The 25,748-nt window shown below is 45.3% G+C and overlaps 1 protein-coding gene and 1 pseudogene across 1 annotated transcript in view; one reads left to right on the top strand and one right to left on the bottom strand.

Moving 5' to 3' along the window:
* WNT5B (Wnt family member 5B) overlaps window positions 1-25,748 on the bottom strand; it is a 107,150-nt gene that overhangs the window by 17,893 nt on the left and 63,509 nt on the right. The gene's annotated exons all lie outside the window — the stretch shown is intronic.
* On the top strand, window positions 21,440-24,427 carry LOC123844970 (large ribosomal subunit protein eL20-like; annotated as a pseudogene).

Below are 25,748 nucleotides of genomic sequence, written 5' to 3'. Positions count from 1 at the left end.
TTTAAGAAAAAAAAGTGAGAAAATAGAAGGCAGGCTATGGAGGCCAGTCTCTCTTGGACAAAGGAGTCCTTTTGGTTTCCATATGGCCCAGCCCACAGAAAAAGCTGCTTCTACTAATGTATCCCTATTTGGCAATCTACTGTTAGCTGCTAATTGAGATTCTGGAGATTCCAGGTCTCAGCTTTGTTTCTGCCTTTTCCTCAAAGACATGAGTAGCAGGCAGCCTCTAAAGCTGTTTATTATAAGATAACCTGAAAATGCCTAAAACGGTGCTCCTTGCAGCGCTTCATCTAGCCGTGGGAAACATGAAAAAGCTACTCTGAAAGGCAGGACACACCAAGTGCCTGAAGAGTCCAAGGGATGCTTCACAGTCAGGAAGTGGGAATGGAGTAGGACCTTGAAGAATGTGTAGGAGAAAAGGGGAAGAAGGATTTCCCATAAAGATGGGGTTTGGTCAAAGAAAATTTCAAGGTGTTTTGAGAAAGGTAGGAGAGAGACTGCAATAAAGAAGGACTTCAATAATTTCCAGTGTCCTCAGAATCATTCTTTTTTTTTTTTTTTAAGATTTTATTTATTTATTTGAGAGAGAGAATGAGATAGAGAGAGCATGAGAGGCGGAGGGTCAGAGGGAGAAGCAGGCTCCCTGCTGAGCAGGGAGCCCGATGCGGGACTCGATCCAGGGACTCCAGGATCATGACCTGAGCCAAAGGCAGTCGCTCAACCAACTGAGCCACCCAGGCGCCCCTCAGAATCATTCTTGTTCATTAAATTTATGAAGTCCCTCTGAACCCTGATACTGAATTCCCAACAAGCATTCAGCCATGCGCCACCCAGGAAAACTCGCGTGATCTGCAGTAATGGGACCTGAAATGGTGGCTGGGTAAATCTTCCCAGAGAGCTCAGTACAGGAGTTGAGATACTGATTGATCACACTCTCCCTCACAATCTTGCTTGTTCTTTGCCCTCCAAGTCTCTTCCTGGATCCAGGCCTAAAATCTTGCTGCTCATCTTGACTCCTCCCTCTCCTTTACCTTCCACGCCCAACCAATTGTCAAGTCCTCTTGGCTGGGCCTCCATAGTATTTACAAAGCGTATTCCCCACCCTCCGCTCCTGCGGCCCCACTTCGAGCTACAAGAGCCTGAGAATGGCCTCCTTTGCCTCCAACAATTTGTAAGTGTCTTTTGTCTAATTCTTATCTTTGGAATGATTGAATGAATTCCTTCCACGCTCAGTTCTCTGATTTCCAAGGTAATAGCCAGCTACCAGGTTGCTCAAAGTACTGTCCCCAGACTCACAGTATCAGTATGGCTTGGAAACTGATTAGATATACAAATTCTCGAGCCCCACCCAGACCTGCTAAATCTGAACTCTGCGGATGGTGCCGAACAATCTGTTTACACAAGCTTTCCAGGTGCTTCTGGGGCACACCCAAATCTGAGAACCTCTGTCATAAAGCAGCCCATAGGAATTAATGCGCTAAATCTTTCAGGGAACATGTATCTGTGTTAATGGCAAATTTCTACCTGTCGGTGCCTTAAACCAGTGGCTTCTTACCTGGGGGCCCCAGAACCACAGAACTTATGCAAACCAAGCACTGTCTCTGGAAGGAATACATACGTCTACCTACTTCCACTGTGATGATCTCCATGTATATAGACCCTTATAATTAATAAAACCCTAATTCATTTGGAAGTGTTACTGATGATTGTGGTTGCTGGTGGTTGCATAACCCCAGGAATAGATTAAAAACCACTGAACTGTACACTTTATTTTTTAAGATTTTTTTTTTTTTTTTAGTTCATTTGAGAGAGAAAGAGAGAGCACAAGCAGGAGACAGGAAGAGGCAGAAGGAGAAGCAGACTGCCCGCTGAGCAGGGAGCCCGACATGGGGCTCGATCTCAGGACCTGGAGATCATGACCTGAGCCGAAGGCAGATGCTCAACCATCTGAGCCACCCAGGCACCCAGAATTGTACACTTTAAACAGGTGAATTGTATGGTATTGGAGTTATAGCTCAACAAAGCTGTTACTTTTTTTTTTTTTTTTTAATGTTCCTGATAATGCAGCAATTCCATTTTCCTGGAGATGTCTGCCCACGTGCACACCAGGATGCAAGTCAAGAATAGCAGTGCTGGGGCGCCTGGGTGGCTCAGTTGGTTAAGCGACTGCCTTCGGCTCAGGTCATGATCCTGGAGTCCCTGGATCGAGTCCCGCATCGGGCTCCCTGCTCAGCGGGGAGCCTGCTTCTCCCTCTGACCCTCCCCCCTCTCATGCTCTCTCTATCTCATTCTCTCTCTCAAATAAATAAATAAAATCTTTAAAAAAAAAAAAAAGAATAGCAGTGCTATTAGGGGTCTCAAAATGGAGTGGCTTCCGGGTGGCTCAGTTGGTTAATTGTCTGACTCTTGGTTTCGGCTCGGGTCATGATCTCAGGGTCATGGGATCGAGCCCCATGTGGGGGTCAGCGCAGAGTCTGCCCCTCCCTCTCCCTCCGTTCCTCCCTCTGCTCTTTCTCTCTTATAAATAAATACAACCTAAAAAAAAAAAGATTCTCTCTCCCTCTCCCTCTGCCCCTCTCCTGCCCGGCTTGCACACTCACTCTCTCTCTCTCAAAAAAAAAAAAGAGCCTCAAACTAGAAACAACACACATATCCACAACCATGGATGGACCAATTAATTGTGATATATTAATGCAATGAAATATTAGGCAGTGATGAAAGTGAATGAAGTACAGTTACATGCAACAACATGCGTGCATCTTACAAACATGACGTTGAGAAGGAGCAAGTCACACAAGAATATAAAAACTATGATTCCATAGGGATCCATACATGATACGTGGGGAAGGCAGGGAAACAATGACTGTGACCGTCAGGAGAGTGGTTTCCTCAGGGGTGGAGAGGGGACTGTGATGAGGATAGGACATAAGAGAATTAATTTGTGGAGTGTCAGCAATGTTCTGTTTCTCAGCCTCAGTAAGGGGTACATGGCAATCCCCTTTATAACAATGTATTAAGTTGTGCATATACACTCTATGCATTGTTCTGTATATGTTATATCACACAACAAAAAAACCTTTTTTAAAACATTTAATTTATTTATTTGACAGAGAGAGAGAGCACAAGCAGGGGAGCGGGGAGAGGGAGAAGCAGACTCCCCGCTGAGCAAGGAGCCCGATGTGGGACTCGATCCCAGGACCCCAGGATCATGACCTGAGCAGAAGGCAGACGCCCAAACGACTGAGTCACCCAGGTGCTCCCAAAAGACATTTTTTTAAAAAAGATTTTATTTATTTACTTGAGAGAGCACAAGCTGGGGGAAGGAGAGGGTGAGGGAGAAGCAGACGCCCCACTGAGCAGGGAGCCGAAAGGAGGGAGCAGGGAGGACGCTGGGATCATGACCGGAGCCAAAGGCAGATGCTTAACCCACTGAGCCACGCAGGTGCCCCTCAAAAAGCATTTTTAAATGAGGACAAGGGCGCCTGCGTGGCTCAGTCGGTTAAGCGTCTGCCTTCGGCTCTGGTCATGATCCCGAGGTCCTGGGATCGAGCCTCGCATTGGGGTCCCTGCTCAGCGGGGAGCCTGCTTCTCCCTCTCCCTCTGCTGCTCCCCTTGCTCGTGCGCGCTCTCTCTCTCTGTCAAATAAATAAATAAAATCGTTAAAAAAAATAATAAAAATAAAAATAAAAAAATAAGGGGCATCTGGGTGGCTCAGTCGTTAAGCATCTGCCTTCAGCTCAGGTCATGATCCCAGGGTCCTGGGATCAAGCCCCATGTCGGGCTCCCTTCTCGACGGGAGGCCTGCCTCTCCCTCTCCCACTCCCCCTGCTTATGTTCCTTCTCTTGCTGTGTCTCTCTCTGTCAGTTAAATAAATAAAAATCTTTAAAAAAAAAATAAATTAATTAAAATGAGGACAAGTCTGGGTGTCTGGCTGGCTCAGTCAGCAGAGCACATGATTTCGGGGTCGTGAGTTCAAGCCCCATGTTGGGCCTAGAGCTTTTTTTTTTTTTAAATAAATGAATAAATAAAATGAGAAAAAGTCTCATTAACACCCAATGATTTGAGAGGATCTTCATATATTTCTTCAGTGGAAAGTACAACTATAATCTCAGGGGGCACGTGACCTTTTGTGGGGACGAGCTTAAGAAAGGGTCCTCATACTCAAAAAGAAACCTCTGCCTTAAATGCAGGTTGAAAAATTTAGGCACAGAGACAACCACTTGGGATAACTATTTGAGGGTGGGCGGGCGGGCGGGCTTGCTGGGGAGGGAGGGTACTCAGCGCAAACCACATGGGTACCATTCGCGGAGTGCAAGGTCTGCATTGACTATACACGTAGGCCCAGCTGCCATGACCACGCCAGGGGCCAGCTCAGCATTTTGTTTCTTCTCTTCTCACTCCAGAAAACGAGGATCTGACCAAAACTGCCTTCTGGCAAAACCACCTCTGCCTGCCGCACCCCCCCTTTTTTTTCCTTCCAATTTTTACCATTTAGTCCTATAGCTAGTTGTTTTCTTAGATGGATTTTTTTGTAGATATTTTTCTCCCTTAAAAATATTTTTAAAGGGGCGCCTGGGTGGCTCAGTCGTTGGGCGTCTGCCTTCGGTTCAGGTCATGATCTCAGGGTCCTGGGATCGAGCCCCACATCGGGCTCCCTGCTCGGCGGGAGGCCTGCTTCTCCTTCTCCCACTCCCCCTGCTTGTGTTCCCTCTCTCTCTCTGTGTCTCTCTCTGTCAAATAAATAAATAAAATCTTTAAAAAAAGGTTTTTTAAGTAGTGACCAAAGATGAATGCAATTATGTACCCAAGACTTGATCAGAAAAATCCCATAACCTCTTGAAAGAATCCCCAGATGCTCATCTTTCTTTGCAGCTCAATTAACATAGCCTTTCCCTGCCAGCCTTAATTATTTCTCCCAAGGGCCTCTCTCTGTCTCTAGGTCTCTCTAGCTGTTCCTTCTAAGCTTTTCTCAATGAATCCTCTCAGCCCTAAGGCAGAGCATTCTTTTGTGTGATCTACTTTTCCGATGGTAGGTGGAAATAAAATTAAAGTTTTTTTTGGAGCAGGTATTCCCAGCTAGAATATTACTCATCTCCCAAATAGTGTCTTTTCTCTTTGTTTCTCTCATTTGCAGGAGAAATTATGCTCTGGGGATGGGGGCGGGGGTGAAGGGATTAGAGGGGGTAAAAGCAGTGAGATTTTAATCTGGCCCTCAAGAAAAATGCAAAACTGCCCTTCTTCAAGAAACTGTGTTTACCATTCACTATAAGAAATTTCTCACAATCTGGGAAGTATGGGAGCAAAATGGACATAATCACAGCACAGGGTGACAGGCACACAGAAATAGATCCTGATGCCTCCACACTAAAATCTAGTTCTTGGTGTTTCAGAGAAAAGCGATTCCCAGGTCTCCAGCTCCTAGTGCCTGGAGAAGTGTAAAGTGGCCACTCACACCCGGCCAGAATAATCCCACACATCAGGCAGGGCAAATCCCTGAGACTCCAGGCCCTGCACAGTTCCCAAAAGTGGTATATCCCAGCTGACCCCTCCTTGTCTGTCACATTTGAGGGGGCAAAAAAAAGCAGTCCCACCCCAGAAGTCTTATTATTTTATTTTTTTTAAAGATTTATTTATTTATTTTATTTGAGAGTGCTAGAGAGAGAGAGAGCATGAGGGAGGGGGCAGAAGGAGAAGCAGGCTTCTCCTTCCTGAGCAGGGTGCCCAGTGAGGGGCTTGATCCCAGGACCCTGAGATCATGACTCAAGCTGAAGGCAGACATTTAACCCACTGAGCCATCCAGGTGCCCCGGAAGTCTCATTCCATGCAAAAGATAAGAAAGGAATTTTTCCTTCTCCTAAATCCTGATAAATTAATTTCAAAAGATTCTCTAGCAAAGAAGGCAGAGAGGTATGGCCACCGATCAGTGTGGTATAAGAAATTGTTTTAGAAGCATGCAGCCGTGGTTTTGGACTTTGTTTCAAGAGAGTTGAGGAGTTGACGGGAAAGCGGTCTCATCTTTCTCCAAGTAACCTTATCTCCACTGAGTCTGGTTCTATGGGAAAAAATATTTTCCTGGGAAACTGCCACCCACTTCTGCAAATTCCCTGGCCTGGATAGGGTGAATGAAGCAAAGAAATGGAATTCTGGATCCCCATTCTGGGCAGGGGGATGACCTCTCTATGTCACGGGCTAATTAGAATAAAAATGTATCTTGTGCGATCAAGGAAATGCGTTCCTGTTTTTGCCAACTGAAGCATATTGTAAAAAGACCTCGGGAAATCTTTTTTTTTTTTTTTTAAGATTTTATTTATTTATTTGACAGAGAGAGACACAGCGAGAGAGGCAACACAAGCAGGGGGAGTGGGAGAGGGAGAAGCAGGCTTCCCGCTGAGCAGGGAGCCCAGTGAGGAGCTCCATCCCAAGACCCTGGGACCATGACCTGTGCTGAAGGCAGATGCTTAACAACTGAGCCACCCAGGCCCCCTGGGGAAATCTTACTATTTAAAAAAGCAGGCTCACCAACTGGCAGACACGAAATAAATCTCTTTGGCTAACAGAATGATTTAAAATTTTTGGATTAAGAATGTCTTGGTGAGTGGGAGAGGGGTGCACAGGCTCCCTAATTCCCCCAAATCCCACTGTTCTCCATTGCATTTCTCCTGGCTGCTTCACGCATTCATTTTGCTTGTCAGGTGCCCAAAGGCTTTTAAGTATGCCACTGTTTTTTAAAGGAACCGTAATATGTGTATTATATATGTTACATATACACTAGCCATTTTACTATATGAATAATCACTCTGAACTATTTATAAATCTGGATTTGCACATATGGAATTTTCTGAACACAGTTACGCTAACTCTTCTTTTTTTCCTAAACAATTCTGTCATACCATCCCAGGAACTCAATTTGGGTGAGAATTTATTGCCTCCCCTTATTCTAGTCTTCTTGCTGTCTTGGAATCTTACTGAAGCTGCCAACCTTAGGCTTCAAACATTGGCAATTTCCACTTGGAAAAACAGGATGGTTGTTTTGTTTTTATCAACAAGTGGGAGGTGAACGTTGCAGTGGAAAGAGCAGCAGAAACAGCCGCTCTGGACCCAGAGGCCTTGAGTGGTGGGTGCAGCGACCGTCCCCCAGATGGCCCTCAGTGGGGACAACAGCAGAGGAAGAGTCTGGCTGGCTGGGCTCCAGTGGCCGTGTGTGAAAGGACAGACTGCCAACGAACCCCGCCCCCCCACAGCCGACTGCTCATGCAGAAATGACACTTGGCTTTTTATTTGGGGGGAAACCAGTCCCTCTAAGTTACGTTACTCCCCCGAGCTACTGCCCCTATGTTTCAAGCTGACCCTTAGATGGGGCTATGGAAGAGCTCCTAAATCCTCACAGGGAAGAAGTGTCAAGCAGCTTTCTAAGGAAAAGCATCAAAGGAAAGCGTTCGGTGCCTCCCTTCCTTCCTCTTGGGTGAGAAGCCAAGCTGGCCGCCTTGCTCGTCTCCCCGCAGGGCTAAGACCCCCATCACCAAGGGGCTCACTGCCAGCCGGCTTCAGACCCAGTATGTGGGTCTCACAGGTTCTGATTTGGGCAATTCAATACAATTGAACTCTGTGGCTGCTTCAGGAAAAAGCATGATCACCAAATTTAGGCAGGCCGGGCATGTTAAAGGGGCTTCTGGTTCACCGCTGAGATTCTTTCCTTGCTTTGATGGCTCTGCTGGGCCCCCTTCACAGAGCTCTAGCCCTCTTGCTCAGTTGCTTCCATGGCTACCTGCTCGCTTCCCCGGTGAAGGCTGCAGTGATGGAGGCCAGGCTCGTGGTCCGCGCCACCTCAGCGAGGGGCTCTGTGCAAAATGAAGACAACAAGCAAACAAGCCCTGGCAAGCACCTAGCATTCGGCAACCATCCGATGAATGTCAAATGTTCATCACTGAAGGGCACCTGGATGGCTCAGTCGTTAGGCATCTGCCTTTGGCTCAGGTCATGATCCCAGGGTCCTGGGATCGAGTCCTACATTGGGCTCCTTGCTCAGTGGGGAGCCTACTTCTCCCTCTGCCCCTGCCCCTGCTTATTCTCTCTTAAATAAATAAATAAATAAATAAATAAAATCTTTAAAAATGTTCATCATTTAACAAATATTTGTCTGGGCCTATTGAGCACCTAGCACTATATGGGAGATTATAATAAAGTAATAAGATGTTACTCTCCCAGGAACTCGGTATCACTGCCCTGTCCAGTATGGTACCACTGGCCACATGTGGCTTTTCAGTAGAACACTTCCATCATCACAGAGAGCTTATGGATGGTGCTGGTCTAGAGTGGAAGCTAGAAAACAAATCATGACTCCTACAAAACCGAAAGCTCCATTTGAAATCTATTATTTAAATTTGATGCAATGAGGGCAGCCATAATAGAGGGAACACATAACCTACTATAGGCACTTGAGTAAGGGCAGCTAACTCTGTAACCCACGGCCTGGGACCAACACCCCACCTACCAGCCAGGGAGATACACTTTTTCTTTTCTTTCTTTTTTTTTTTTTTTTAAGATTTTATTTATTTATTTGAGAGAGAGAGAATGAGAGAGAGCACATGAGAGGGGGGAGGGTCAGAGGGAGAAGCAGACTCCCTGCGGAGCAGGGAGCCCAATGTGGGACTCAATCCAGGGACTCCAGGATCATGACCTGAGCCGAAGGCAGTCGCTTAACCAACTGAGCCACCCAGGCGCCCGAGATACACTTTTTCTATTCCAATGACAATCTCCACTTACCGTCTTTAGAGTTATCATTAGGAAAAGGAGACAATGTAATGAAGTTGGGAGCAATTTTTCATGATCAGAACTAAATGTGTAGCTATTTTGCATTTGCTACTCAAGAGAAAAGGAAAAAGTTCAGACCCAATGAAAATGTCAGAAAGTAATATAAATGGAATTCTTTCTGTGACTCCAGTTTGAATCAATAAATACTATTGAGCATCTACTAGGTCTTACTCAAAGAGTAAGAGAAATTCTTATAATCTTATAGGGGTGAGGCAGACATGCACAAGATTACAATATTTAGCGGAGTGACATGCTATAATGGAGATACCAACTGCTTTCCGATTGTTCTCCTTTGAATCCAAGTCCTAAGATAGAGTAATTAATTCCAAAGGAGGACATGCTTCATGATAGAGTGGTATTTGAGCTTGTCCCTAAAAGGACAGGGAGAATTCCCACAAGTGGAGATGGGAGAGTTAGACCCTGCCACTGGGCAAAAGTGCAGAGGCCTGCAAACACAGGACACATTCTGAGAATGATAAGAACATCACACAACAATTTCATGCCCCAAATTCAACTATAAAAAACAGAGAGGGGCACCTGGGTGGCTCAGCCGGTTGAGCGTCCGACTCTTGATCTCAATTCAGGTCTTAATCTCAGGGTCATGGGTTTGGGCCCCGAGTTGGGCGCTGCCCTGGGAGTGGAGCTTACTTAAAAATCAATGAAAAGATAGGGGCACCTGGGTGGCTCAGTTGGCTAAGCGTCTGCCTTCTGCTCAGGTCATGATCTCAGGGTCCTGGGATCAGGCCCTGCATCGGGTTCCCTGCTCAGCAGGGAGCCTGCTTCTCCCTCTGCCACTGCCCCTACCCCCTCCTAGTCTCGTGCCTGCGTGCTCTCTCTCTCTCAAATAAATAAATAAATAAATAAATTATAAATAAATAAAAACAGAGGGGTGCCTGGGTGGTTCAGTGCGTTGGGCGTCAGACTCTTGGTTTCGGCTCAGGTGGTGATCTCATGGGTCGTGTGACTGGGCCCTGCATTGGTCTCCCTGCTCCACGGGGGAGATTCTTGAAGATTCTCTCCCTCTGCCCCTCTCCCAGTTGTGCTTATGAGCACATGCTCTTTCTCTCTCAAAGAAATAATGACTCTTTAAAGAATAAAATAAAAACAGAGAGAGAGAGAGAACCAAAGCCAGAATTCAAAGTGAAACAAGTCATCAATTGTTGGTGAAGCAGGACCTTCATACTGGGACTTGCCCATGGAAGACCTGAGGCGCCACGCAAGAGTGTGGGCTTCATTCTGTAATCTGTAGAAACTATCCAAAGCATTTAAATAGGAGAGAGGCATCATTGGATCTGTATTTGGGAAAACTGCTGATAGTTTGCCAGCAATCGTGATTGATGGAGTATAGAGAGTGAGAGTCTAGGGGCCGGGAGCCCAGCTGGGAGGACTAATCCAGCAGAAACAGGATAAGGGGCAGAAAAAGAGCACTGTCAGCCTGAGTGGAAGGAGGGGGAGGAGGTGTGGTCTGTGCCTTATGCAGCCATGAGAACGACAAATGTTAGTGGTGGGAACCAATCACTAGCATGGGCCCTCAGATCACTTGCCTTTGATCACTACTGAATTGAAATAAAGAATACTGATGATAGTATACCTTCATGTAGCTTTGGGGAGAGCCCACACTATTTTTATGCTCATCTCCAAGGTTCCATTAGGTGCTTGGAACAGGTTTGATATCCGTGGGATCTGGCCACCTTGCAAATACATGTCACTGATCAAAAAGAGTCACCACTATTGAAGAAACAAAGAGCTTAAAGTACATTTACCACCTAGAATGAGTCAGCAGAAATACGTGCATTAAAATTATCAAAAAATATATAGTTAATAGTAGAAATAGGGGCGCCTGGCTGGCTCAGTCAGTGGAACATGTGACTCTTGATCTCGGGGTTGTAAGTTTGAGCCCCACATTGGGTATAGAGATTACTTAAAAATAAAATCTTTAAAAAAATAGTAGAAATAATTAGCAGTAACTTCTGCATTCCTGGGTTTGTATGTATGTATACATATATACATGTTTGCCCATGAAGTGACTTCACCCCCATATGCTGTCTTTCCACTTTGGACCCTCAAAGCTATTCATGGTGGAGCTCACTTGATAGTCACTGAAACCACACACAGCTTGACTATGTCCTCCAGCCTCCACTGCGCTAAGATGTCGTCATGTGACTGAGTTCTTTCTTTTTTTTAAAGATTTTATTTATTTATTTGACAGAGAGAGACACAGCGAGAGAGGGAACACAAGCAGGGGGAGTGGGAGAGGGAGAAGCAGGCTTCCCGCTGAGCAGGGAGCCCGATGCGGGGCTCGATCCCAGGACCCTGGGATCATGACCTGAGCCAAAGGCAGTCGCTTAACCGACTGAGCCACCCAGGCGCCCCGTGACTGAGTTCTTTCTAATGGAATGTTAGAAGAAATGATGTCTACCACTTCCACGCCTGACCCATAAAATCCACCAACAAGCAGTCCTCCGTGCTCACTTTCCTTCTTTCACCTTGATGCAGATAAGCATGGTGGCTTTCAAAGTGAGGGCTGAGGACAGAGTCATTAAGATAGAAAAAGCCCAGGTCCCAAAATTACCCCTTGGAGAACTGCCTGCCAATAAGGAACATGCATTTCGCCTTCTACTTGGGCTAGAAACAAACTTTGATGGCTTTAGAGCCAACCTACATTTGGGTGTGTGCTCATTACAGAAGCTAACATTAGCTTAACTAACACAAACTCTTACAACCCTCTCATTCTACCTGGTATTAGATCCACTTATGTCCTTTTAAAGAAAATCCCCTTTGGGGGGGTACCTGGGTGGCTCAGTTGGTTAAGCATCCAACTCTTGGTTTCAGTTCAGGTCGTGATCTCAGGGTTGTGGAATTGAGCCCAGCATCAGGCTCTATGCCCATCAGAAAGAAAATCCCCTTTTTGGACTGTAAACACCCCATTTTTATTTATAGTTGCTCAAGTGGTTTCTAAGACCAAAGAGACTTCAGTTGTAGGGGTGCCTGGGTAGCTCAGTTGGTTAAGCATCTGCCTTTGGTTCAGGTCATAATCCCAGAGTCCTGGGATTGAGTCCTGGGATCGAGTCCCATATCGGGCTCTCTGCTCAGTGGGGAGTCTGCTTCTCCCTCTCCCTTTGCCTCTCCCCCTGCTGGTGCTCTCTCTCTCTCTCTCAAATAAATAAATAAAATCTTTTTTAAAAAAGGACTTCAATTGTAGATAAATTGCTATTCTAATTAAAAATATATAGAGGTATCCACCTACTCAGTCATATGAGAACAGATTGAGTGAGGGTAACAATGCCTGAATTCCTGTTCTTTGAGGTCTAAGACATTTTGTCTGTCTAGAAAGATAGTAAAGCACAACATCCTTGAGGTATTAAAAAAGGAAAAAAGGGGCGCCTGGGTGGCTCAGTTGGTTAAGCGACTGCCTTCAGCTCAGGTCATGATCCTGGAGTCCCGGGATCGAGTCCCGCGTCGGGCTCCCTGCTCGGCAGGGAGTCTGCTTCTCCCTCTGACCCTCCCCCCTCTCATGCTCTCTCTATCTCAGTCTCTCTCTCAAATAAATAAATAAAATCTTTAAAAAAAAAAAAGGAAAAAAGTTTAATCCTATGTTAAGCTATTTTACCTACAAGAAGATCTAAATAACAGCCCATCATATTTTACTAATGCAGTCCCAGCTCTTCCTAACTGTGTGACCCTGGACAAGTCACACAGCTGCTCTGGGTCCTTGATTTCTCAATGCCGTAATGAAAGGCTGACTATATAATCCCTAACGTCTTATGCTGCCCTAACATCTTTGACATCTACTGACCAGTCAACCAACCCAGTGAAACTGGCTCATTAAGTACATTGGGCAATTGATTGTTCTTTCAAAATACATTATTTTTAAGAAAGTAAAGCCTAATAAAACATTACACTAGGTTTTAGTTTTAAGTGAAAAAAGTTAAGATATTTAGATAGTGTCACTTAAAAGAATCTCTTCTCCTAATAGGTAAAAATGGGCATCCGATTTTAAACTACATTTCTTTGATTATTAGTGAGGGTACACTTGCATTTCCTCTTTCATCAGTCATTTAGTTTTAAGATTAGAACACTTGCAGGAGGATCACGTTCTTGCCCGCATCTCTCCACCAGTGGGCAACTAAAGGGGCCTAAAGTATCTTACCCATAACCATCACCAGCTCAACGGACTGAACTGTAGGACTCCCCGCACTGCTTCGGCTCTGTGCCTCCCCGAGTGTGCCTGCCTTTCATTATGTGTTCAGTTCAATGGAAGAAAAGCGGCTGCAAGCACAGCATTGTGGGGTTTCATATTTATTCTCTTTCTGTGACAGCCGCATCCAATTTTCTCAGTTGAGAAGTCAAAGGGGTTACAAATTCTGCTCAGGACCTGGAAATCCAGCTGGGCTGTTAGAGCTTCTTTCTGCTTCTCCATGAATAAAGATTCTAGGAGAGGCCCTACACCAACAATGCTGCTAATGACGTAAGAGGCAGATGGGTCCTCAAACCCAACTGGCCAAGGAGCCCCTGGGCTTTGCCTGGCTAACTCATGCGCAAAAATTTGTTTTTGCCAAAAGAAACCCTGTAACGTGATATGTGCTGAAGCGACACAGAGAACGGAAGTGTTGAATCAGAAGGCATGTTTTGGCTCTACTGCTTCTGCGAACCTCACCATGCTCTGTGGCCCGGCACCGTCCCCACATCAGCCTTCTGGTGATGTGCATCCAGGTGACGCAGTGCGTGTGCCCGAATGACGGAAGAAACCAACTCTCTCCCGCCATCTGGGTCCTAGCAGCAAAATAGAACAAGACCGTTGGTTTCCAGAAATTCCGTTTCAATAAAATAGTTTAAAAAACTGACAGGGAAATTCTTCTTCTTTTTTTTTTTTTGAAGGTTTTATTAATTTATTTGTCGGAGAGAGAGCTCAAGAGATCGCACAAGCAGGGGGAGCAGCAGAGGGAGAGGGAGAAGCAGGCTCCCCGCTGAGCAGGGAGCCCGATGCGGGGCTCAATCCCAGGACCCTGGGATCATGACCTGAGCCGAAGGCGGACGCTTAACAGACTGAGCCACCCAGGCACCCCTGGAGAGGGAAATTCTAATGAGGATTCTCTGTAAAAACTGCCCAGTAGCCAGTGTGCCCGAGTTGAAAGCAAGGAAACATTATCAGCAGGAGTGCTGTTGGATCGCCGCCCTGGAGCACAAATAAGGGAGGAGTGTCCTTGCTCTTCTGCGAAAAGGGCCTTGCCCTTGCAGATGCCACTGTCTGGGATGGCAGTAACAGGCAGACAGCTGGGTCTGAAGCTCAGCTAGGCCACAGACAAACGTGCGTTAATGGCACACAGCATCACCATGGTTTGCGTGACTTCCTGGAAAGGCTGCATTTTTCTACTCCTATGTAGCACATCCACCATACCAAGGAAAGCCACGGGAGGGCACCCACAGATGGAAGCAAGAACAGGAATGTAAAAACGCATCCCAAGGACAACGTCCAGCTGAAGATGACCAGGCCCCTAGGAATGTTTCAGTGGTAAACGTGTTCATGTTTGCATCAAGAGAAACCACACACCCAACCCTAAAAGGCCAATATCAACAACCAAAAAGACAATGGAAAACAGCACAGCGTAACATAACAAGTCTAATGTGACCTGATTTGGTTCAGTAGGGAACAGCATGGAACGGCACACAGCAAACGACAGAACTCTTGCATTTTTCCAGCATTAAGAAAACAATTCTCAAACACTGAGGCAAACCCAGAAATGTCTGTGTGCTCTCTATTCCTGCTCCTGCCTTGCCCCCAGGTTGTTTGCCCCAACACGGATTCATTCACTGATCCATTCTTTAGAGAAACAGCTTCCTCTGCCCCTCTCTCTCCCACTCTACCCCCACCCCCAATATATATTAACCAAAGACAAATGGTCAGACTTAGAGGCAATCTCTGTTGAATGCTGACTGCATCCACTGTACCAGGGGCTGCAGGACAGGCAGGAGTGGAGGCTTGCAGGTGAGGCGTAACAGAACAACGGACACAATCCTCGCCCTCGTTCTGCACTGAGAGCAGCGGGGCAGGGAAGGTCCAGGGACGGAGTGACAATTACAAGCAAGACAGCGCTGTGCGGTTGAGGGGTAGAGCCAAGTTCCCATCCCTGTTAATTCTAGGCAGCAGCTGCTGCAGAGTCTCTACCTGTTTGGTTAGCCTGTTGAACAAACAGAACTTGTGATAATTTGTATGCAGAGAAGTAAACTTTCCTTGACCCATTAAACCCCCTCTGACTTAAACAAACAAACCGCTTTTTTTATTGAAGCAAAAAGTAGAGAAAAATGCACAAATCTTAAATATACAGCTTGATGAATTTTTACACCCTTATACACCCATGAAACCATCACCCAGATCAAGAACCATTTAGCCATGAAGCACATCAAATTGATATGCTACAGAAAAATGCAGGAATAGAATCCAGTTGGGGCGCCTGGGTGGCTCAGTTGGTTAAGCGACTGCCTTCAGCTCAGGTCATGATCCTGGAGTCCCGGGATCGAGTCCCGCGTCGGGCTCCCTGCTCGGCAGGGAGTCTGCTTCTCCCTCTGACCCTCCCCCCTCTCATGCTCTCTCTATCTCAGTCTCTCTCTCAAATAAATAAATAAAATCTTTAAAAAAAAAAAATCTTAAAAAAAAAAAAGGAATAGAATCCAGTTGGATCTCTAACGTGCCTTTTAAAAGCTGTGTTATTGTTGTTGATTTTATTTCAATGTTTTTTTTTTTAAAGATTTTATTTATTTATTTGAGAGAGAGAATGAGAGAGAGAGAGCACATGAGAGGGGGGAGGGTCAGAGGGAGAAGCAGACCCCCCGCTGAGCAAGGAGCCCGATATGGGACTCAATCCCGGGACTCCAGGATCATGACCTGAGCCGAAGGCAGTTGCTTAACCAACTGAGCCACCCAGGCACCCTTATTTCAATGTTTAGAGAGAGTTTATTCTTTTTTGTGAGGAGGGGGGCAAAAGGAGGTCCACTCAAGCAGGAGCTAGGCACACAGACACTCATTCAGAATAGAATTTTCCACTTGTTTGAGAGTCTTTCAGGATCCCTAACATTTATGAAATGTTTAAGAAAACATTCAGGCTCCCACCTACTGCTGCCACATATTTGCATCCCTTATGTTTAGAAACAGGGTGTGAAAGCAGTTTAACTTTTATATGTAATGCCTTCTCTTGCATAACACCACAAACTTAATTCCCGCCAACTTTTTTTTTTGCAAGTCATTTCTTTTCCATGGTAGAACAGCACGGCAGACAGTATTATTTTCAGGTCTTCAATTCTCCCTTTCCAGCTTTGTCTTAGAATTCATTTCTTTTTTTAAAAGATTTTATTTATTTATTTGTCAGAGAGGGAGAGAGCACAAGCAGGGAGAGCGGCAGGCAGAGGGAGAAGCAGGCTTCCCGTTGGGCAGCGAGCCAGACGGGGGACTCGATCCCAGGACCCCGGGATCATGACCTGAGCTGAAGGCAGATGCTTAACCGACTGAGCCACCTAGGCATCCCTAGTCTTAGAATTCAAATGAACAGAATAAAAAATAAAACTTGAGGTATGCCGGGCTGGCTGAGTCGGAGGAGCATACGACTCTTGATCTTGTCATGAGTTCCAGCCGTGCGACGGGTGTAGAGATTAGTTAAATGAATAAAACTTAAAAAAAAAAAAAAGCATGGGATGCCGGGTGGCTCAGTCGATTAAGCGTCTGCCTTCTGCTCGTCATGATCTCAGGGTCCTGGGATCGAGCCCCACATCTGCTTCTCCCTCTGTCCTTCCCCCTGCTCATTCTCTCTCCCTTTCTCTCTCAAATAAATAAATAAAATCTTAAAAAAAAAGTAAAAACTTAAAAAAATAAAAATAAAACTTGATTTTTTAATAAAGGTTTTATTTATCTATTTGACAGAGAGGCAGCGAGAGAGAGGGAACACAAGTAGGGGGAAGGGCAGAGGGAGAGGGAGAAGCAGGCTCCCCGCTGAGCAGGGAGCATGACGCGGGGCTCTATCCAGGACCCCGGGATCATGACCTGAGCCGAAGACAGACTCTTAACGACTGAGCCACCCAGGCGCCCTAAAACTTGATATTTTTAAAAAAGCAAAACCAACCAACCAACCAAACAAAACCCTCAGTTTGGAACATGATTCCCACATCAGAACTGAACAGCCAGCCTTCTCCCAAAGCTGTGGATAATTTAAGATGATTTAATGTTAACCATATGATTCTTTACATTGGTCAAGGATTAAGAAGTGCTCAAATTTTAAGCATTTAGTATCTTACACTGTAGAACACAGAAAAACTTTAGTTAGCGTATTAATCATGTAGTAGCTACAACTTCCTGCCAGTTTAAGACACTTACAGACTGTTTTTTCTTTTTTTAAGTTTATTTATTTATTTAAGATTTTATTTATTTATTTGTCAGAGACACACAGAGAGAGAGCGCATGCACACAAGCAGGGGGAGCGGCAGGCAGTGGGAAAAGCAGGCTCCCTGCTGAGCAAAGAATCATGACCTGAGCAGAGGGCAGAAGCTTAACTTACTGAGCCACCCAGGCATCCCTATTTATTTATTTACTTACTTATTTTTAATAATCGCTACACTTATCATGGGACTTGAACTCACGACCCCAAGATCAAGAGTCGCATGCTCTTCCGACTGAGCTGCCAGGCACCCCCAGAATGTGTTTAATAAATGCTATGCTTGTATTGAAAATTATGATAATCAGGATATTAAATGCAGCATATGAAAGCAAATATGCAGTCTCTATAGTGATGCATTACAGACTAAGATCTGTTGCTGATGAAATCATAATGCAAGCTAATTCAATTTTAGCTCTGTCAGCTACATTTCTTAGTTTATACATTTTTTTCGAACTGTGCCCAACTTTTAAAATTTATAGGTTTAAAATCAGAAAAATGGAGGACTAGGCTGACAGAGGATCCCAAAGATTGTTTTCCGTTTTCCCATAGCACTTTGTCACTAACATCACTCTATCTAAAATAAAATGTTCACTGGTCCTCCCTTATTGCAGTTAAACCAATTAGCAATCCTAACCACTTAGCAGCATAAGTGATCAAATTTCTATGTACTTCTGCCAATGTCTAATCATCCTTCCCGCTGCACACATCGAGTACAAAGGCAATCTTGAGGATGCACCTGAGTGAAGAATTCAAAGATGCTCTGCAGATCCTAGGAAAGATGCACTTAACCTCAATTGTCCCCGGGACCCTGAGAAAATCATTTCATTTTTTTTTTTTAAAGATTTTATTTATGTATTTGACAGAGAGAGACGCAGCAAGAGAGGGAACACAAGCAGGGGGAGTGGGAGAGGGAGAAGCAGACTTTCCGCGGAGCAGGGAGCGCGATGCGGAGCGCGATGCGGGGCTCGATCCCAGGACCCTGAGATCATGACCTGAGCCGAAGGCAGACGCTTAACCACTGAGCCACCCAGGCGCCCTGAGAAAATCATTTCTTTGTTCTACGCTTTATTTTCTCCATTTACAAAACAAACAAACAAGTGCTGCCATTAAATGTCCAATAGTGCTCTCAGAGTTGTAAAGTGAAGGTGTCATCTAATTACTAAGTTTTGTCATTGTGCCAAAATGTTGACAACTCCAATTTCAGTTTGTGCCCTCACCCAGCTAAACCAAATCATTCTCAATAGTTACAACAGTAGCCACTGATTATTTGAGTTAAGTTACTTGAACCCTGGGGCGCCTGGGTGGCTCGGTCGTTGGGCGTCTGCCTTCGGCTGGGGTCATGATCCCAGGGTCCTGGGATCGAGCCCCACGTGGGGCTCTCTGCTCAGCGGGAAGCCTGCTTCTCCCTCTCCCACTCCCCCTGCTCATGTTCCCTCTCTCTCTGTGTCTCTCTTTGTCAAATAAATAAATAAAATCTTTAAAAAAAAAAAGTTACTTGAACACTTTGGCCTTAAATGGTAAATGAAATTTTAAAAATAAAAAGTAAACAACAAATAAAAAAACCTCACTGAATTCTAGGCCTGGAAACTGAGAGAAGTTGTTCCAAATTTAGAAAAATTTGGACAGGGTTTTTGTGCTGTTTTCATGTCCCTCCCAGAAGAGGGAAAAGCCAGTGCTTGGTATTACTGACATCTTTAGGAATGACTGGTATTCAGGAAAACAGCAGTATCACATGATGTAAAGATCTGATTTTTATCTCCTAACCATCTTTCTTCTGGGGTGTGAAGAGTTAATTCTGGCTATTTTCTAAACCTTTAACCCTACTGTCTTGGCAGAAAAGGGAAGCTGGCTGTGAGCTCTGCAACAGGGCCAGGGCCGGTCCCTCAGACTCCACTGGGTCTGGAATTATGTAAGAAATGTAAATGCTCTGGTTCGTCCACATAGAACTTTCCAGAAAAGCCTGGCTCGGCCCCAGTACCTTTTCAAAAATAAGAATCACCTTCAAACTCCGGCTCAATAAGGCTTTAGACAGCAGAGTCCCAGGCCCAATGTGGAGTAACAAACCAGTTCTGAGTGAGATTGATGTTGATCCCTCCTTGCCTTTTGAAATATTTATCAAGATATGACAAACCTATCAGGATGACCTTCACCAGCAGAAAGAACCACAGCCTCAGGCTATGGAGAGGCAGGAAAGTTAGCCTTCCATTCCAGGGTGGTGAAAGCCTGGAATGTAGCCAGCCTTTGTTAGCCCCACCGTCTGTGCTTACTTCCCCTGGAAAAGAGAATTGAAACTGGCCGAGAATATTCCTTCTCCACTCCCACTTCAGCCCTCAGTACTGAAGCTCTGGAAAGAGCTCTAGATGCAGTAACTGTCCCATCCCACAAATACAAAATAGTACTTGATGAAAACTGATATGTAGGAGGCTCACTTGAAACCAACATCCTTCCGTCCTCCCTTCTCTCCGAATGTTCTGCTTTTCCTGCCTCCCCTTCCTTCCAGCCAGGAGCGGACTAGTCGTTATTTCCGGTAGCGCGTTTTCCTTCCTTCACACCCTCCCACTCTCTTCTTGCCCTGGGCCATGCTCCTCTTCTCTCAGCCCTGCCCTTCCGTGCCCAAGTCTTCCTCAGGTTCTGCTCACTGAGTTTCATTTGGAAGAAGCACTGAGTGGGCTGTTCCATGAAGAAAGGGCTAATGGGGAAGTAGCCACTAGAGGGTGACATAATTACACACAAGTGCATTCCTTGGGGACCATAGGAGGCCAGAGCCAGCCAGGCGTCCACCTCTGGGCCTGGAGGTGTAAAATGGATGATCAGTGTGTCTACCCAAAGCGTGCAACTCACACATGCTCTCGCTCTCTCTCTCTCTCTCACATGCACACACATGCATGCACACAAATACTGACCTACCTTGGCTAGCAAATCAACCAGGGTCTTCCAGTGTTTTGCATGAAAGCCACACCTGGCCCTGGCCCAGTACTGCTCACAGTCCAGTCACTATCTCATTCACGGCTGACCATTGTTTTCCCGGACCCCTCCTTCTTTGGTGTCATATAGAAACTGCGTCCTAGCAAGGTAGAATGATTAACCTACACTGTGGAGGCAGCAAAGCACAGTGATTTAGAATGTGGTCTCCAGATCTAGACTAAGTTCAAATTCCAGTTCCACTAGCTGTTTGGTCTTGAGCAAGTCACTTCTCTGTGCCATAGTTTCTTCGTCTGTAAAATGGAACTTTCTTCATAGGGGGTACAGGTTAGCTGTTGTGAAGAACAGATAAGTCCATATATGTAAGACCTTAAGAGAAAGTCTAACGCACAATAAATGCTCCATAAATATTAGATATTTTCATTATGGTCAGGAAGTGTACTAGGAGGTTATATGCATTATCCCATTCAACTCTCCCCAAACTCCCAAGGCACAAAAATCACTAGTCCTATTTCACAGACAAAAAAACCAAGGCTCCAACTGGTTAAATAACTTGTCCAAAGTCACAGAGCTTTTAAGTAATAGAGTCAAGATTTTAAACCAGAACCTGTCTGACTACAAAACCTATGTTCTTTTCACTCTATCACTGGGGGAAAAATGCAGTCATCATGAGCTTATGATCTAAAAGATAAAAGATGAGTGGGGGAAACATAGTTTTTTTTTCCTATGTTTTTTTATTCTATTAAAAAGGGAGAGCCTTTAGGAAGTATAACTTAATAGAAGTTTTATTTATTTTTTTAAGATTTTATTTATTCATTTGAGAGAGAGACAGAGAAAGTGCAAGCAGGGGGAGAGGCAGAGGGAGAGGGAGATGCAGGCTCCCCACTGAGTGGGGCTCCATCCCAGGACCTGGAGATCATGACCTGAGCTGAAGGCAGACGCTTAACTGACCGAGCCACCCAGGTGCCCCCTAACAGAAGTTTTAAAGCAGAAGAAAGAGAACTGGGTAGTAGGAAGTTGCTCACCAGGGGTTGTTGGTGCTGTGATCCAGGGTCAGCAGCATCAACATCACCTGGGAACTTGTTAGAAATGCCAGTTCTGGGCCCCACCCCAGACCTCCTGACTGAGAAGGCTTCAAAGGCCTTCGGATGCACGCTCAGGTTTGAGAACCACTGCTCTAAGCAAAAGTGTGAGAGTCGGTCATGAAAACACGTTGAAGGCAACAAGTTGGACGTTCCTCCGGCAGAAGAGGAGCGCGGGACTACTGGTGACTGAATGCAAGATGCTGCTCTTCCTGACTTTTGGAGGCAACAATGAGGTGCAGAGAGATGAATGGTTTGCTCTAACTGAAAGATCATTTTATTATGCACTGGCACTTTTGCTGTTTCCGCTCCTTTAACCTGTACATTTCTTAAAAACAGGAAATAACATTTTAAAAAAATGTTTAACTGTCAGCAAATGTATATCTATACAATTTGGGGGCACACCTGTGTGGTTTTTTTTTTTCCCACAGTGCATTTATCAAAGAAAAACCAAAATAGCATTCATTAGATCTCTCCTATGTGCCAGGTTCTACACTAGGCCCTTCCTTTCCTGTGGATCTTCCCCCCGCTCAGGGAATTCGCACAACATTTCTGTGAACAGGAATTACTTTCATTTTATAGATGAGGAAATTGAAGCTCAAAGAATTTCAGTCACTTTGCCAGAGGCCATGTGTCTATGATGGCAGAGCTAGGATTCCCGTGCCCAACTTCAGACTCCGAGTCTGGTGGAGATTGAGCTCACGGGAACAGAGGTGATCTAAGGAGCCCCCATCTCCCAGGCAGGCACTCAAGGGAGACACACGGGGAAGCCACCCTCGCCCCTGGGCCGTTTTTCCGGAGCCAGGCAGAACACTGACTGGCTGCTCTTCTCCATCCCTGCCTGGATGTGTGCCATCAATCTTTACTGTCAGAGAGCAGAGAACTGGGCAAACGAGGAGAAAGACTACCAATTAAGAACATTTTTTTTTTCTGTTTTCTTTTTTTTTAAGTATTTATTTATTTATTTATTTGAGAAAGAGAGAAAATGAGCAGTGGGGAGGGGCAGAGAGAGAGAGGGAGAGAGAGAAGCAAACTCCCTACTGAGCAGGAAGCCTAATGCGGGGCTCCATCCCAGGACCCGGAGATCATGACCAGAGCTGAAGGCAGACGCTTAACGACTGAGCCACCCAGGCGCCCAAGAACATTTTTGTTCAAGGCAATCTGGTTTGTAAAAACAGTAGCCAAGTCCAAGCCATGAACTCAAATTTCCTGACTTCAGATACTGAATTCCAATTCCAGATAAATAAGAGTTAAAGTTTCCTTGTTCTTGAAGAGAAAAAAAAACCCAAAAATTCTTTGAAAAGGTGATTTTTATTTATTTATTTTTTTTAAAAAAATATTTTATTTATTTATTTGTGAGAGAGAGAATGAGAGACAGAGAGCACGAGAGGGAGGAGGGTTAGAGGGAGAAGCAGACTCCCCGCTGAGCGGGGAGCCCGATGCGGGACTCGATCCCGGGACTCCAGGATCATGACCTGAGCCGAAGGCAGTCGCTCAACCGACTGAGCCACCCAGGCGCCCGAAAAGGTGATTTTTAAAATTAACCTAACTGATGCCTCAAGATGAAAGAACCATAACAAAGTATGACAATGCAGGGCTGCTAGTAGTAAGTGTTTTTATTTTTTTCTAAACAAGCAAGGAAAAACTTCAGCCTGTTCTCTGAGTAGGTTTCCACCCTATGTAATGACCTTCCTCCATCAACACCCACTCATCAATTCTAGGCTTCCCTATGGTGACCCTCTAAACTGAAACATTTTATTTCGATCACTCTGGTGGCACTGGAACACCAGCAAACACACCACTAGGAGCAGCTGCTCTGGAGCTCATTGCCTGGTCCTCAACCCTTAAAGGCAGAAACACCACTTCCACATCTTCGTCTGCTTCAAAGCACAAAGCCGTGCACAAAAGTTGTTTTAACGTTTCCTGAACTACTGACTGACTGAAAATCTACCTTGTTAGGTGTTCCCTGCCCTGGAAACAGCTGTATTTACAACACAACTTATTATTATTATTTTTTTAGAGTTGCTATATCTATCTGCTTTATAACAAGTACCTAAGGTGTTTTTTTTTTTAACAAGTACCTAAGGTTTTTGTTAATATTAACAAATGACAGCTGATATTTGAGATTAGTCTATCAAAGTATTTCTAATCCTTTGGTTAGGTGCCTGAAAATATGAAAACGTACATTAGAGTTAGTGCTCGGGGCACCTGGGTGGCTCAGTGGGTTAAGCGTCTGCCTTCGGCTCAGGTCGTGATCCCGGGATCCTAGGATCGGGTCCCGCATTGGGCTCCCTGCTCAGTGGGGAGTCTGCTTCTCCCTCTCCCTCTGCTACTACTACCCTTGCTTATGCTCTCTCTGTTAAATCTTTTTTTTTTTTTTTTTTAGGATTTTATTTATTTATCTGAGACAGAGAGAGAGAGAGAACACAAGCAGGAGGACTCTGGGACCATGACCTGAGCCGAAGGCAGACGCTTAACCATCTGAGCCACCCAGGCGCCCACTCTCTTTGTCAAATCTTTAAAAAAATAAAATAACTAGAGTTAATGCTCAAAAGTTGCAAATACAAATGGCAACTCGTTTCCAGAGAAGGAGGGAGTGACCATTCATGGGGGCGGGGGTGTAATCATTAGTAGCGCCCCTTTCGCTCTCATGAGTTTTTCCAGTTCGGACAACAAATTGCACGGTCGCCTTTCGTGGGTGACGGCGAGAGCAGGGACGGCACCCTGAAGGCCTGGACGCACTGCCTGCCCACCCCAGATGCCGCACTGCGCCCCTCCATGGCGTGCGAATCTTTGCACCTCGTCATGGGGTCGCCAAGTCCCCCTTCTGGTGCTTTGTGTCTCAGCGGAAGAAGATGAAGAAGGCTTCAGGGGAACTGTCCAGTGTGGACCGGTGTTGGAGAAATCCCCCCTGGCGCGTTTGGAACTTCGGGGCCTGGCAGCGCTCCGACTCCCAGAGCGGCGCCCGCACACCGCCTGTACCGGGAGTTCCGGCACCTGGCCACTGGGGGCGCTGTCACCAGTGCTACCCGGACATGGGTGCCCACTGGCTCCCCATCATGAAGGTGGAGGAGCCTGCAGCCAGCAAGTGCCGTCACTCCCAGATCAAGTCCCCGCTGCCCCGCAGGGGCCTGTGGCGCCAGCACAAGCCACGCTTCACCACCAAGAGGCCCAACACCTTCTTTTAGATGCAGAGCCTCCCTGTCCCCTGGTCTGCCCAAATCAATTCCTTGGGAAGCCCCCTCCCCCCCAAATAATAATAATAAAAATAAAAAATAAAGTGCACAGTCACCCTAATGAGAGGGCTCTAGCTACCCAGACCCCAAGCCCTGATTTTTATTGTGGTGGTTAAAGCCCATGTTTATCGGATATAGCAAACTAATAATTTGGGAAGAGTAAACAAATAGTTCAGGGTATTCCTGGCAATTTGTTGATAGAACAATTTTCACCTATTTTTTTCCTTTTATTTACATCTTTATTTCAAAATGTTTGTTCTATTTAAACATTTTTTTAAAAGATTTTATTTATTTATTTGACGGAGACACAGCGAGAGAGGGAACACAAGCAGGGGGAGTGGGAGAGGGAGAAGCAGGCTTCCCGCGGAGCAGAGAGCCCGACGCAGGGCTCGATTCCAGGACCCTGGGATCATGACCTGAGCCGAAGGCAGACGCTTAACGACTGAGCCACCCACATGGCCCTATTTAAACATTTTTAATTACAGTGAAATACATATAATGTAAAATTCACCATCTTGACTATTTTTGAGTATATAATTCAGTAGTGTTAAGTATATTCACATCGTGTAACAAATCTCTGGAACTTTTCATCTTGCAAAAATGAAACCCTATATCCAATAAACAATTCCCCATTTCTTCTTCCTCCAAGCCTCTGGCAAACACCATTCTACTTTCTGTTTCTTTGATTATTCTACATACCTCATGTAAGTGAAATCATACAGTATTTGTCTTTTTGTGACTGGCTTATTTCACTTAGCATTATGTCCTCAAGGTTCCTCCACGTTGTAGTGCCAGATTTCCTTCCTTTTTAAAGCTGCATGTATATACCACATTTTGCTTATCCAGTCATCATGATGGACACTTGGGTTGCTTCCACATTTTGGCTATTGTAAATAATGCTATGAAGATGGGTGTACAAATATCTCTTTCAGACCTTGCTTTCATTTTGGGGCGTTATAAACCCAGAAGTGGAATTGCTGGATCATACCTATGGTAGTTCTATTTTTAAGTTTTTGAAGACCCATCATACTGTTTTCCACAGGGGCTCATCCTACATTCCCACCAACAGTATGTCAGGGTTCCAATTTCTCTACGTTGTCATCAACACTTGTTTATTTTCTGTTTTATTAATAGCAGCTATCCTCATAGGTGTGAGGTACTATCTTATTGTGCTTTTAATTTGCATTTCCCTAACCATTACTGGTGTTTAGCATCTTTTCATATGCTCATTGCCCATTTGTATATCTTCTTTGGAGAAATGTCTATTCAAGTC

The sequence above is a fragment of the Mirounga angustirostris genome, unplaced genomic scaffold, assembly GCF_029215605.1.
Source record: "Mirounga angustirostris isolate CCGP_5_RB_7025 unplaced genomic scaffold, mMirAng1.0.hap1 SCAF_5, whole genome shotgun sequence".
Classification (NCBI taxonomy): Eukaryota; Metazoa; Chordata; class Mammalia; order Carnivora; family Phocidae; genus Mirounga; species Mirounga angustirostris.
This window is presented reverse-complemented; position numbering and strand designations above follow the sequence as displayed.